This window comes from Aedes albopictus, chromosome 3, assembly GCF_035046485.1.
Source record: "Aedes albopictus strain Foshan chromosome 3, AalbF5, whole genome shotgun sequence".
Lineage (NCBI taxonomy): Eukaryota > Metazoa > Arthropoda > Insecta > Diptera > Culicidae > Aedes > Aedes albopictus.
In genome coordinates, this window is record NC_085138.1 from 416,869,541 (window position 1) to 416,885,140 (window position 15,600).

General features: G+C 38.7%; 1 protein-coding gene across 3 annotated transcripts in view; it reads right to left on the reverse strand.

Moving 5' to 3' along the window:
* LOC109622131 (beta-1-syntrophin) overlaps window positions 1–11,292 on the reverse strand; it is an 804,166-nt gene extending 792,874 nt beyond the window's left edge. For 2 of the 3 annotated variants that reach the window (XM_029875687.2, XM_029875686.2), the window contains exon 1: window positions 10,178–11,291. The gene's annotated coding sequence lies outside the window, so the exon portion shown is untranslated. Of the gene's footprint in view, window positions 1–10,177 lie in introns of all 3 variants that reach the window. The other variant, XM_029875688.2, reaches the window with a different exon arrangement.
* Window positions 11,293–15,600: the final 4,308 nt, after the last annotated feature.

Consider the following 15,600-nt stretch of genomic DNA (forward strand, 5'->3'; position numbering starts at 1 on the left):
AAATGTTTTCACTTCCAATGAAACGCACGGAAAAGCACCAAAAACAACGATGGTGACAAATTTGTAGTCGGCTTCGAAGAGGTATTAAATTTTACAAATAAATATAATTTATTTAAATATAATTTCATGTGAATGTAGTTAGGGCCATTTCAGAACTCAAAATAAACTGTTCTTAACCTCGGTGGAGCGATAACATTTACTAAAATGGTGGTTTGAGGTATGGCCAAAATATGTTCAACATAATCAGATGTGGACATATTTTGGACCACCTGTCAGATCCATCTCTCCAGTTCCTTGTAAAGGGAGAAAATATTCATGCCAATGTAATGTACTCTAAAAACAGATAAATAGAATAAGTTGAGATCTCCCGTGATCTGGGTTGTTATACGTTTATTTTACAATGAGATTGTTGTGGGTTCGATTTGTTCTAACAACTTTTCGCCAAGTTAAAAATTTTGATTCGATTTGTGTCATAACAACTTTTCGACAAGTTGAAATTTTCAGGTGACTGAACATCCAGTTTAGAAAAGTTGTCCTTCTCGGCAATCAGTTGATGACTGAGACAATGTGTTATTTAATGTATGTTTGACAATTTACGTATCATTCAAATTACTTTATTTTTTATGACCTTTCCACTCATTACAATATGTGTGGAACGCCTTTATATTTAGCAAAATCACTAGACTTTCACACTTCTATGAAGCGTTACGTAATTTATGCATGGTGACTGACGTCATGCAATAGTTAATAAATACACGTTTTACGTAACATTTTTTATGAAACATCATACTACAATGCGTAAAAACTGGCAATAGTAACAAAATTTAATCTTTTCTTACCGTTACGTAAATTTTAAACGTTCCCTGCCTCAAAAAAATAATATAAAAGATGTAAACTTCACGTAGTTTTTGATTATGTTAAAATATTTGCTGAGATGGCTTTCATTTCATCAATCAATTGAAGTTTAATTTGGTGGGCCAAAATATGTGCACTTGGTGGTCCAAAATAAAGTCAGGTGGTCCAAAATAGAAGCCCGAGATCCTTCAGGAGTTTTGATATTTCTTGTATTTACTACAACAATTTTGAGTTCTGTTTGGCCTTTTTCGACGGAAAACATGTTGCTCTACGTGATGCCTACTGAAATTATCCATATTTAGAAGTGGGAACCTTATTTTTTCGCTGAATTGTTCATCCACTTCCTAAAGCGGTCCAAAATACCTCCCTTACCCTATCTGCTGGAATGGGTTTGTTGACACTTTCCGATGCCAACCAAGGGTATACATGGTGAGTGTGATAATAGTTGGTAAACGATGCAACAGATTGAAATTACGTTCGAAATTGGATACGTCGCCAGAAATTACGCGCCTGGATATTACAAAATTATTTGCTGTGAACTCAGCCTTTTGAAAAAAATTACTATTATAAATGGGCATGTACTAAAATTGCCATATCGTCCAAAATAATTGATCAATCGAGTTCAAATCCACACATGTAACTCATTAATATTGGGGCAATAACTTATCAAAAAATCAGCATGATTGATAAACGCATCACAAAATAACAACATTTTAAACTTTGTTGACAAAAAGTTGAAATTTAGGCCAAAATCGACCATCGAATTTTTTGAAAATAAAATCGTTTTTGTTCATTACACCACATGTACTTTATGTTCCAATGTAGAACGAGTAGACTCTGTGCCTGGTTTTCACGGCCTTATAAAGGGTTAAGAACATCCTGAAACCCACTGAGACGCCCCTGAAACCCTTAAAATGTCACTAAAGATGCTCCTGAAACACCATGAGATGTCCTAGAAACTTTCCTGAAGGAGTATCACCGTAATGCCCCTGATATGCCCCTGAAAACCCTCTGGAACCCCCTGAAACGCTATTAAACCCGAGTAAATCAAGGCAAATCTGGAATCATTTCCTCATTTTTTGATTTCGTACATTAGCTTGCACTCAGCTCGCTGACCTAGTGCACGTTTTGGGGTCATAATGACCCCAATGCACGACTACCCGGGTAGAGGAAAAGAGCTCGATAATAACATATTATGATATTGAGATCAAAATGTGATATTGGTTTGATTGATATAAGAGATAAAAGATCTAAAAATTTACTCCTGGGAAATCATCATCAGATCATACTTAGATCTTGTAAGATCTAACCAATAGCAGCAAGCTATTCGTTTGATCTTGAAATATCACATTTTGATATTGTTCAGATGTTCCAGGAACATTTTTCAGATATTATTTTCAGATCTTTTATCTCTTATATCAATCAAACCATTATCACGTTTTGATCGTCAGTACTTCACTTCTACCCGGGTAGGGTTAAATAAAGGCGCAGGAATCAGTTTTCAAACACATGTGGACGAAGGGCCAAGGTATCTTCCGATTTTTTCTCCTGTGGAAAATATTTTCATTTTTGCAGGGACCATATTTTTCGAAATTTTGTTTCAAAATGGTTTCTGCAAGAACGAAAAACATTTCCCAACAGGTGAAAAAATCAGAAGACACCTTGTCCGTCTTTCACACCCGGTTAGGGTGTTGCTTCGAATCCAGTTTGACTTTCTATTTCACAAAATCGTGTGGCTTAGTTGGTTAAAGCGCCAGACTAGCGATACGGAGTCGTGGGATCGAACCCAACCAGGTGGTATTTTTTCACAGATTTATCTTTCAACTTGTCAATTAAACGTCTTTGCCTAAAAATCCTTCAAGTTTTTACGTCTAAATAAGACACACTGGCTGACTTGTATAGCCGGAAAAGGGCAATAAATATATTTCCATGCACCATCTACCCCCGTTGGCTGGACTGTTTCTTATCTAAACTCTTTTCTATTTGACAGTCGCTAATCTGCACATCGTTCAAACTAAAAATGGTTCGTCATTCCTAGAGTAATTCTTGAAGAAAATCTCGCAGGAATTCCAGGAAGATTCCGCTAGTAATCCACAGAAAAATCCCCGCAGCAATGGCCGGAGAAATTTCGAAATTAATCCCTTTAGGGGTTCCTGAAGGAATATGCGGAGGAATTTCTGGAAAAGCTCCTGGGGGCATATTCGGAGGAATTTCTGAAATAATATCATGATCCTGATGAAAAATCCTAGAATTCCAGTAGGAACCATGTCAGCAATATCTGGTGAAATCCTCGGGCGGAATCCCTAAAGCGATTTAAGGAAGATTTCAAGAAAAAAATGTGGTTTCCTTTTTTTGTATTTTTTTTTTTTTACTAATAAATACATAATTTGTTTCAGGAGGATTCAGGTATTTTTTAGCTATGCCTAAACAAATTTATTCTCGAAAATATACAACTGTTGAGAGAGTATCACCATTTAATATAATTTTCTATTTCAGAAGTACCAGCAAGTAACCCTGCAATCAAGACCCTTCTCATTTTTTTTTTGAACGATGTCCATTCAATGGCAAGTAGACCACGTTGTCCGCGTCTTTTTTCTTCAAGTAGAGTTTCGTAATTTCGCCGATGTGGATGTGTTTTTCGTCTGTTTTCTTTTTTTTTCGTTTAATTCGTTTTACGCGTGTTTTTTTCTCGGACAGCCATTTTTTGTGCGTTTAAAACATTTTTGCAAAGTTCCGATGACTCTGGAGGGATCGGTTTTGCTTGTGCCGCTCACTGAGCTGAAATTTAATTATTTATACAATAAATAAAAAAAAATCTAGTACGATTTTATTTTCGTTTAACTTGTTTTACGCTTTTTTTCAAGATAAATTAAGATGTTTTTTTTTTGTTGTTTTATGTGGCTTTTGTTTATTTTGTTTATTTTATTGTATTTTTTTTCTCGAATTGCTGACTTTTTTGCGCGTTTTAAACATTTATTGCAAATTTACGATGACCCTGGATAGATCGGTTCTGCTCACTGAACAAAAACATAATCATATATCAAATAAATAGAAAAAATCTCTTTTGATTACCGTCTTTCAAAAGATTAAATTTAAACCAAGTAAACTATGAATGCCATAGGTCCATCGCCAGTTTTTCAAGCGAATCCTTAACCTAATACATCTCCCTACCATCCATTCCTTAGTACTTCCGAGGGCGTCATTGAGTCGGAAGCCTCTTAAGTAAGTGCTACATCAATAATTTCTTCCCCTATCCCAAGTTACGGTAAAGATGGGCGTGGTCGGGAATAATGGCATATTTGTATATTTGGTATTCTTGTTAAAGATTGGAGCAAAATCAAGCTCCCGGCCTTGTTCCGAAAAGCAATCCGAGCAAGGTTATAAAAAGATACATGAACATTGTTAGTATCTAATCTACGAAGTATGTCGTAACTACGCTAACGCTAACGCATAAATTACTCCGCGGTACATTCATCCATTAGTTTCAATGGATGCAATTTAGGGATTGTCAAACAAGCGAAAAATTTTCCTTGGCAGATTGCTAGTATAGTTTTTGACCCTACCTTATTACCTAAGACATGCTTTGTAATTTCAAGCAATATCATTAACGGATTCTTTTAGGAGCTTTGGGACGATTTTGGCAAGATGATTGAATCTCAGGCTTCCAGGTTATAGCTAGATTTTTGAAAGGTCCTTTTGAAAACCATAGTTAATTGGATATTTTATAAATTCGTGACTTTGAGGGAAAAAATAAAAAATAAATAAGATGAAAAATAAAAAACGGCCTAAATACACGAAATTTAAAAAAAAATCGTGCGCGGCACCAAGTGCATCGCGATGCACGACCTGAACAGCCCTGCTGTAGAATGATTCTTTGATATTCTTGGAAGAGCTTTTAGACAAAGAAATACAATAAAAGGATCTGCATGAATATCAGGAAGAGTATTAATACCCAGTGAAAATCTTTCAACTTAGCCCCGTTCACAAACAACGTAGACCAAATGTAGGTCAGTTCAGACCAGAGAATTCAGCATTTCAAAAGATGAAACTTTTTTTTCTCAAGTTCTATAGGAAAAGGTTTGAGTAACCTCTTTAGGAGAATTTGTAGAATTTAACGGTAATTGTAACTACTGGAAAGTGTTCCACTTGAATTTATGTTCCTTTACGGAAGTTCCTTTCGTACAGGATTTCTAAAATCATTTAGATACGACTCTTTAACAGCCGGGACCCGTGGCGTAGTTGGTCACACGTTCGCTTCGTATGAGGATGGCCATGGGTTTGATTCCCAGTCCCGGCACTTGCAATTTTTCGTCAGTTGCTCTTTACCGAGAGCGGCTGACAGTGACCTTCTTCTGAGCCCCATGGCTTAAACGGACCCGGATACCTGGACATCAACGAACTGCTACTCATAATGGACCCCCCAATCGAACTGGAAAAAAACAACGGCCATCCATCATCCTTGTGCTCATCATTCTACCATGTATAGAGTAGAAAAGTGAAAGCAGCAGAAAGGCAACCAGTTCGATAATAGTAGTTTACGCAACAAGGTGCAGAATGACGATTTTTACAGCACGAGTCGTACATTTATCCAACGAGGCTTGCCGAGTTGGATAATTACGATGAGTGCTGTAAAAATCGAGTTCTGCACCGAGTTGCGTACAACGTTTTTTGCAACTTCATAAATTACCATTTGAGGATAGTTTTTAACAAAACTTTTTCATCAGACTGCACACTGATGTTCATAGTCATGATTAAGGAAGTCTGATCATAGCAGGTTATACTGTGCAGTTGTCACAATTTTTCAAACCTGCGTCCAGAAAGCATCAATAAGTTGATCAAAACTGAAAACAGTGCTGTAATGGTTCATTACGCAACGCAAATCAGTACTGTAATGAACCATTACAGTACTGCTAATCTGGTGTGGGAAAGTAGGCCTTTTCCTGTCAGATTTGCGTGAGGTAAAATGGCCTATTACGATGAGAAGTTGCAAAAAGAATAATAGAATACATCAAGGCGCTGTACACTACTGTAAGTGCAGCTGTCAATTGAAATCGCTCACGTAGTGCCCTAGTGGACAATAGAGCTGAAAATTAGGTTAAGTGATTAAGAATAAAAGGTAAGACTCTTTAACCCTTTCACCATGAAAATTTTGTACAAAATATGTCTACCTCCATTTGCACTGATGTCAAAATCTCTAGAAAAAACAACTATCAAAATTCTTTAAAAAAAGCAGCATTTTAGGTGGTGAACGAATATTTGCCCGAAATTCCTAAAAATGTTCATAGTTTAACTGCTTCAGAAGGGTAAAAAGGGAAAAAACCAAAACAGCTATTGGCTATTCTAGATTTCGAAGTTCTATATTTAAAAACTCTGGAAGCAATATTTTATAATTTCTGGCAAATTTCTGAATTGTTCTTAACTTCAGACAAACTCGTTGCCAAAATCTTCTTGGAATCTCTTGAATTTATTCTATGACTTTCAGCGCAGAGTATTTTTAAACTCGTTTAATGGAAATTCTTCCACAGAAAATATAGGAGTTTTATGAACCCTTATCAAAAAGCTGCCATAAGCAAAACAATTCTGCTAGCAGTTTCTTTTCAAATGTCTTCAGCATTTGAGCAAAGAATTTCTTTTCGAAATTCCTCCAGATTTTTAATCTGGAATAAATTTTCCGAGAATCGTGAGAAATACCTAGAAAATCGACCATGAATTTCCCATTATAGTTTAGTCGAAGAGTCTACAGCTGTCTCAATAGAATTTAAATTCTAAAAAATCCACAATAAACGATGGGTTACAACCTGAAATTCAATTTTTTCTGAGGAGTTTTTATTCGTAATTTTCTAGAAATCAGAAATTATTTTTTTTTATTTTTTTTTTTTTTAATTAATGACCTTTTAATCCAAAGGATCATTCGGGTCAGGCTTTATTCAACATTCTATAACAATTACATATTCAATTTTTCATATTTGGCCAACTTTTTTTCCATCCGTCGTGATCGTCTACTATATACAGCTAGCCATCCTTCCACATCTTTTGGATCGGGATCGGTATCAGTATCCGTACACGTTTCCATATCGCTATCCTCTACTCCGTCAGTCACGCATTGTTTGTCGTTCTGCTTCGTTGGTGTCGTTATCGTTTCTCGGCAAAGATCAGCTTTCTTCCGTGGTGGTGATCGCTCATTCTGTTCGTTCTGTTCAGTATTGATCTGCGGTTGTATTTGCTGGGTCTGATTCTTCCGTTTCGCAGTATGTTGTGCGTCATCAGCTTTAGTCGTTGTTGGTGTTGCGGGGCGAGTATCGCACAGTGGGTTGTTGTTTTTAGTTACGGATTGTGTAACTTTTTTATTGTTCACACAAGATCTACCAGTATGTAGCGGTTGCTTACAGTACCTGCATGATTTTGGCTGTGTGGTATAAGTAACCAAGGTTTGTTCTGATCTGATAGTGACAAAAGAGTTGATGTGGTCTTTGAGTGTCATTGTTGCCACACGCACCCCAGAATAAATTCCGCTGCCGGCAAAATTTTTCCCCCATACGCATTCTTTCACACTGTGCACTTTTCCGTACCGTTGAAGGTATGTAGCAATATCGTCATTTGTCACATTTTCGGAGAGGTCATGTATTTTAATCTCTGTGCGTTGATCGTCCATCGCCAGACAGACTTTGTAACGTGTTCCGTCGACTTCCAATTCGGTGCGTTCGTTGTGTTGTTCAACCACTTGTAGAGCTGTAGGTAGATCTACACATTTGACATACACACAGTGATGTATGTGGCTCATCTGCAATCGTTTCACTTGCCATTGTTGCAGTCCAACAGTTCGAAAAACGAAATTATGAATATCCTCAAAACTCGGACGTTTTGCAAATTTAGATAAATCTACCTTGAAGGTATTCTCGCGGTATGCAACTTGCACCATCACTTGCTTTAGATTGTAGCAAATCAAATTTGCTCAATAATCTGTACACGGAGCTCTGTCCAACGACGTCTTAGCTGATAGAAAGCTTCAGCACAACTGAGAAATAAATTTATAGTTCATTTTCTTCAACAATAAATTTATTAGGAAACTAAACTAAATAAAACATGATGAGGTTTTGTAAACTTGAAAAAAAAGGTTTTGTGATTGGCAGATTTCCGTGAGTAGCCTTTAGAAGAATCAGTGGGTGATTTATGAAGTTGGGTAAAAAAATCCGGTACCAATTCATCCAGGAATTTCGCTGAAAATGTATTGTCACAGTGTTACTAAAACTTAGCCCCGGATTGGTCTAGAACGCCTCGGGAAATTTGGATTTCAAATTTTTAAGAAAAAGAGTTCACTGAAACTAACCATTTGAGCATCTTAACATTAATTTGACTTTTAAAAAACGAAAAGGCCACAATACATTAAAAAAAAACTACAATTTGTAAGATTGAGTGCTACCTACGTAACGTAGGTTTATCATATCCATGAACGCGATAAAACGTATCTATTCAGAAAGTCAACCCAAGTTTTCCAAAATGACGCTTATTAGGAAATGGTGGGTCGCCAATTTCAATAAAAATAAAGTGGGTCACAAGCTGAAAAAGTTTGAGAACTCCTGGTGTATATGTTATTGGTGCTTCGTCTTCATTCATCAACGGCTGCTCTGCATTAGCAATGTACATCGACTCCCATGCGTTGAGGTATGAGACTTTCCTCACACACTTTTTCAGCTTTGCGTGATCCCAGTTTACTGCTATAATTCTGTTGTGTGTGCTGTTACGCTTGAATCATGGGCTCTCTGATTTTCAAATGCATTTCTATATTCTTTCAAACGGGATTTGAATTTTCATAGAGTTTGCCCAATGTAAGCAGCTGGACAGCTTTTACATGGGATTCCGTAGATTCCAGACAGATCTTCCCTAGGAACTTTATACTCGAGGGAGCAAATACGGTCTTTCAGGGTATTACTACTTTTATAAACTGTTTTAAATTCGTAGTGTTTTAGAGTTTTCTGGATTGTGTTGGCCACCTTCGGGTAGAAGAATAACCCTTTGAAACTCTTCGCGATCTGGTTGTGTTGTATGAGGTTAAGAAATACAACTCAAAAATTTCAAAAGAAATCTTACAAAAAATGCTCTTAAAATGAAAATTTAAAAATTTTATTTAGAACTTTCATCTAAAAGTAATTTTATGATTTTTTTCAGGATTTTTAAATTCCTGTCAAAGTTTGTTAGAATTAGTTCATCACGCACCTCAAAAGAGTTAGATACCAATGTAGATAGTTTGTTAAGATAAAATTGTAAACATTTTCCTTTTCATTTCAGAATATGAATCGTAGTACTCGAATTTTTTTCTAAAGTTTCTACCTAATGAAACCAAAAATAAAATCAAAAACGAAATATAACTCTTTCGAAAGCTCTCCCTACAACTTTTACGGGAAATTTAGCATGAGTTCGTTCAAAATAACTGCCAGAAACACGTTTACACGAATACTCCGTCAATAATTGATTATTCATCCAAAAAAAATCAATAATTTCACCTAAAACAAAATTGTTTCTGGAATTATGCTTTATATTATCTTTAAAAGATTACACGTCTGAAGATATCAGAAGTTTAGTTATTATGACAGATGCTGATTCAAAAATTTTTTCAGACTATCGGATTTACCTGATTATTTTTCCCGGAACTTTCTATTCCACGAATTTAAAAAAAAATGTTTACTACAAGTTTCGTCAAACAATTTGTCAAAAGTTTTTTCACATTAGTGGATTCTAAAAGTATTTCTGGTTTCCTTGCAGGAACTTGAGGGTGAGTGAGTTCATAATCCCTTCTGGTTAGGGGCTGTCCATAAACTACGTAGACTCTGAGGGGGGGACGGGGGGGTCTGGCCAAAGTCCACGGTCCTTACAAATTTCGAAAATTTTGTGTGGACGAAAGTCTACGAGGGGGGAGGGGGGGGGGGGTCTGAGATTGCCGAAATAGAGTTATGGACAGCGCCTTATTGTTACAGCTTAAGGACAAAGTTCGAATTCTGCTTAATAAATCATCATAAACAATTTCAATTTGTAAACATGAAACTCTTACATTTTGAAAGTTTCTTCGATAATATACTTTCCAGCACCATTTAATTGAAGAAATACTTTTTTAGCAACGGAACCATATCTTTTAACGTTTAAACTGCAAGACTGGATTATCATAGGCGTTCCCTTAGATTCACGATGAACGTCCCTCCACTCTAGTTACGCCCATGGCCTTAAGGTGCTCTCGTCAACAATGCACTCATTCACTCACACCCGTGCACAGCTGTTCTCTCTTCATGCATTTCGATCTCTGCAATCGTCTGACAGCCGAGGTTCTTACCTTCAGAAACACGAATCCTTCTACAACATCTAGTAACACTTAGATTGATTAACTATTTTCCTTGAACTACAATTGACGGTCATAAATGGATGCAAACGTTAAACAGGACACCTCACGGTTTATGTTGGATTTCTGTAGCACAACCACCGGCTCTGTAGTAGGAGCTTTATCTTCCTCTCTCTGTATCTTTCCAGGTTCGCAAGCAACCCCCGGCTCTTTCTCACAAGGCAGGGGTGGCAATTTACTCGCGGCTCACTCACTGTAATTCACTGTACTGCTGCTGGTGCTGCAGCTTTTCCAGCGTTTGCAGATTTATCGAACCTCAACAAATTTTCCCACCCTCCACTTGTCTAGGCAATTTTTTTTTCTGCCCAATCCTGGTTCCCCAACTCGGCACGGCGGAGATGCACTTCGGTATTGATTGGAAAATGTGCGGTCTCTGAATTGCCCGCTATTTGGCCGCTCACGGTTCGACTTTTACGCACATACTCACACTCACGGAGCTATTCGACCGAAATATTTCTAATCGATTTTCTGCCTACAACACCACTTCCTCCCTTTTTTGTGCCGCGAGGATGCTCTTTGATATCAAGAGGAGAGGTCCCGTTGCAAGTGGAAATTTTCCAGCACTAGATTCCACCGAAAGCCAGCCAAATTAATCCATTCCGGGAAGGCTCAGACATTGTTTCACTCCCACCACTTAGCACATGAGTTCCGTCTGAAGTCTGGCCTTAGTTTGTTTTGGCGCAGGAAAACACCCACACCCGCAGGTTTTGCCCTAAACGGAAATGTCACTGGAGCACCCGATGTTTAGAATCCGACCGTCTCTTTTGCTGATGAAGCTCAGCTTGTCTACTCATTCCAAGAATGAAAATTAATGTCCAATGTCTATTCATCCAAAACATAAAAAAAACACCTTAAAACCACTTTAATACTTCTAGCCGCGGGTCGCCTTCACAATCCTAACCGAACCGAACCGACCGTACGCCAACCGATGACTGACCGATCCGATTGTCTCCAGTTTGGAGCAAACCCAACCGACCCCAACGCGGGAGCGCATCAGCTCACGCTCCAACAAAATTCGTCTCTCAAAGCACTCTCAACCGTGCCGAGAGCGCCAACAACCGCGGCCACCCATCACCACCCCACACTCGTCGCTGCAGAAGGATGGCGCTTTTTTATTATTGTTTTGATCCCACGCGCGCGTCTCGTTCGCGTACGCGCTCATTCATAAACGACCGTCGGTCGGTCGGACGACGCGAAGAGAGAACAACCGGAGAGAGCATGGCCCACATGTGTGATGGCACGCGAACAAGCGCGACGCCCGCCCGCGCCAGCGCGCATCCACGTGTGAGAGAGCGTTAGCAGAACCGAGCGACCACCGACCGACCGACCGAATCGGAAAATCCAGCGTGAGAAGGTGCAAGAAGTGAGAGAGAAACGACGCTGCTCAGGGATTCTTTACCCACACCCTAAAATGAAACAACACAGGCTTGTGTACAATGTACACAGGCTTGTGTACAATGTACACAGATTTGTGTACTACTAGATCAGCCTCCACCCCTGTGTCAAATGTACACAGTCACTTTTCTGGCTCTAGCGCTGGTATGGGAGCAAAGTTCATAACTAATTTTCTCTGAACGATGACATGCATTATCAGGAATCGATCAGTGCAAAAATAATTGTTAATTTTGTTTTCATGCCAGCGCTGGAGCCGGAAAAGTATCTGTGTACATTTGACACAGCGGTGAGGCTGATCTAGTAGTACACAAATCTGTGTAACTTCTGTAACCGTGCAGTGAACGGGGTGGCGTATGCTTGTTTGCTCAGATGAGCAGTGAGAAAAGTGGGTGGTAAATGGAGGGTGCTTTTGAGCGAAGCTTTTCTTTAGGGGATTTTGGGGGACTGTTGGTCAGACTTAGAATAAAAATAAAATCACTGAATATTACAATTCTGCATTAACATGTCTAAAGGGTCTAACTCGTTTTGTAAACAAACATTGTTTCTGTCGCTGTAGGGTCTATCTCGATCCACCCACGCATCTGGGGGCCGTTATCAGAAAGAGCGAAGATAGATCTTTCTGATAACGGTCCCCAGATGCGTGGGTGGATCGAGATAGACCATACAGCGACAGAAACAATGTTTGTTTACAAAACGAGTTAGACCCTTTAGACATGTTAATGCAGAATTGGTGATTTGATGTTACCTGAAGAAGAAGAAGAAGAGCGATGATGTTTTGAAAAATCCCAATCCCTATAACACAGGGGAAGATTATAAAATGCCTCTATAAAACCTAAAACAAAATCTAATTAAAAACGGTTTGATGTACGGTGTTAGACTTTGAACGGACTACATATTGAACGTATAAACTTGAAATTAACATTTTTTTTTTTTCTTGATAAGGTACTTAATATGTAGTCCGTCCAAAGTCTAACACCGTACATCAAACCGTTTTTAATTAGATTTTGTTTTAGATTTTATAGAGGCATTTTAAAATCTTCCCCTGTGTTATACAGATAGGGATTTTTCAAAACATAATCGCTCTTCTTCTTCTACCTCATGCAACATCAAATCACCAATGAGCCTCTGTACGAATTTGCCCTGTCCTGCTCACTCCCACAGAAAATTTAAAAACACCGCGCACAGTAAAAGTCACATTTGACTTTTACTGTGCGAACTGTTTTCAAGTTTTCTGTGGGAGTGAGCAGAACGCCAGATTCGTGCAGAGGCTCATAGACGTTCGCTCGGTGCAAACGCTTTCGTCAAAACGAAATGTCTTCAGCGATGCGATGTTTTTCCATGCACTTTTATTGCAGTGCGATGTTTTCCGTACGCACATTCTCTGCATTCTGCAGCAACTGACAGTTATTTGACATCTGTCAGATGTTGCAGTTATCGAGTTTGATTCGCTAAGTAAAACGTAACCATTAGGGTGGCCCACACTTATATGAAAAACAAAAATTTCGAAAAATGCCAAGTCTTACCTCCTAAATCAGTTGTTTTGGACTCCCAGAAGCTACGTTCAAAATTTGAGCAAAATCGGTTCAGCCTAAGAGGGCGCTCAAAACGCTTGAAGTTTGTATGGGAATGTTTGCAGGCTGTTCGGGCTCTAAAGAAGTTGATCATCAATATTAATTTCTATTCCCGATCAGCCTAGATAGCCGTGTAGTGACGGTAGCAGTTCCCTCAACTGGCTAAGAATATCACTACGGATTGCCTAATCCGGTGGTAAAAGTCCACCAAACAGCGACCCCTAATTCATGGTGTTAAGCGTACCGTGCCTAGGAATGAATGGTTAGGGGGGTCTTATAAAAACTTAACCGTGAACGGAGCCTGTAGAGTACCAGGGCACCCTCCACAGTATGTTGCCCTTACTGTGTTAAACGGAGCAATGACGCAGTGGACCTTATTTGTCTCCGGGATAATCGGCCACTTTTCTTACGTCTCATTTCCGAGGCTTAATAAAAGTGGGTAAATGAAATTTTTATGGCAGGAATTAACTTCGTACAGGTAAACCTTCATCACGCAAAAGGTGCTTCTGCTGTGTTGAGTCGAAGGTTTAAAAAAGAAGGATTGGAAGTGGCGCTTATTCAAGAGCCATGGTCCAATAAACGAAAGATTCTTGGAGTTCTGACACAAAATAGTAAAATATTTTATGATGAGCAACAAGATTCACCCAGAACCGCTGTCTTAGTACGCAAAACGTTAAAATGCTATCCTATTACAGAGTTTATCAGAAAGGACATTGTTGCGATCATGGTAGAGGTACCAACCACTAGGGGTAAAACTGAGATCGCTGTGGCTTCAGCTTACTTTCCTGGTGATGTTCCTGAGGCACCTCCTCCTGAGATCGCATCATTTGTCCAATTCTGTAAAGAAAACAACAAATCGTTTATCATTGGCTGTGACGCCAATGCACATCACACGGTTTGGGGTAGTACGGATATTAACAGTCGAGGTGAGTCACTATTAGAGTATCTGTCTTCGAACAATATAGACATTTGCAATAATGGTGATAAACCTACTTTCTCAAATGCAATCAGACAAGAGGTCTTGGATCTAACACTGTGCAATGCTGCAATCTTTGACAAGATCACAAACTGGCATGTGTCAGATGAGATTTCTCTATCTGATCATAAACACATAATCTTCAATTGGAGTGGTGGAGATTATTCTAGAACCGCATTTAGAAATCCCAGGAGGACAAACTGGGATCAATATGTAGAATTGTTGAATACGCATTCATTTACAATGGGAGAAACTATTGATTCAACCCAAAAGTTAGAATCATTTTCTCAAAGGATAAATGAAAGTATCATCAATTCCTTTAACAGAAGTTGTCCCACCATACAATCGTCTTCTACTAGAGACGTGCCATGGTGGAACTTAAAACTGGATCGCCTTAGAAAATTTTCTCGTAAAATGTTCAATAGAGCGAAACAAACGGGAGATTGGACTCAGTACAGGAAAGCCCTGACTGATTACAACAACGAAATACGAAAATCGAAAAGGAAATCTTGGATGCTGACATGTGAAAACATAAACAGCACTCCTGTAGTTGCAAGACTACATAAAACGCTTGCAAAAGATCATTCAAATGAATTGGGAAACCTGAAGCGCGACGATGGAGCTTTTACCAAAACTCCTCGTGAAACTTTGGATTTAATGATGGAAACCCATTTTCCAGGTTCGGTTCTAAGTGTGGATTCCAATGATACTATATCTGAGGAAGGTGAAGGATGTCCTAGTATAAACTCATCGGAGTCAACTAGTACAATAAACACCGCCTCAGATTTAGCTGATGAAATCTTCACGAAGGCCAGAGTGGAAAATGCAATTAGATCATTTCAGCCTTTTAAATCTGCAGGAGTTGATGGAATATTTCCAGCACTGATTCAAAATGGAGAAGCGGTGTTGGTTCCACCACTAATTGAGATGTTCAAGGCTAGTTTAAGATTGAATTACGTTCCATCAAAATGGAGACTTGTAAAAGTTATCTTTATACCAAAAAAGGGGAAGCGAGACAAGGCGCATCCCAAAGCATACAGGCCAATTAGTCTTTCTTCAGTTTTGTTGAAGACTATGGAAAAGGTTTTGAAGGATTTTATCAATTCTTCTTACATAAAATACCATCCCCTATCTGACTTCCAGTTTGCTTATCAATCTGGTAAGTCAACGGTTACGGCACTTCATTCGCTAGTAACAAAGGTGGAAAAAACGTTTTCAGCAAAAGAAATAGCTCTATGCGCCTTTTTAGACATAGAAGGAGCATTTGATAATGCCTCCTATTCATCTATGAAGCGTGCCATGGAGAACAAAAACTTCGACCAATGTATCATACATTGGATTTATACTGTGCTTGCAAAAAGAGAAATCACCTCTGAGCTGGGAAGTTCTTCTATAACAGTAAGGGCAACGAAAGG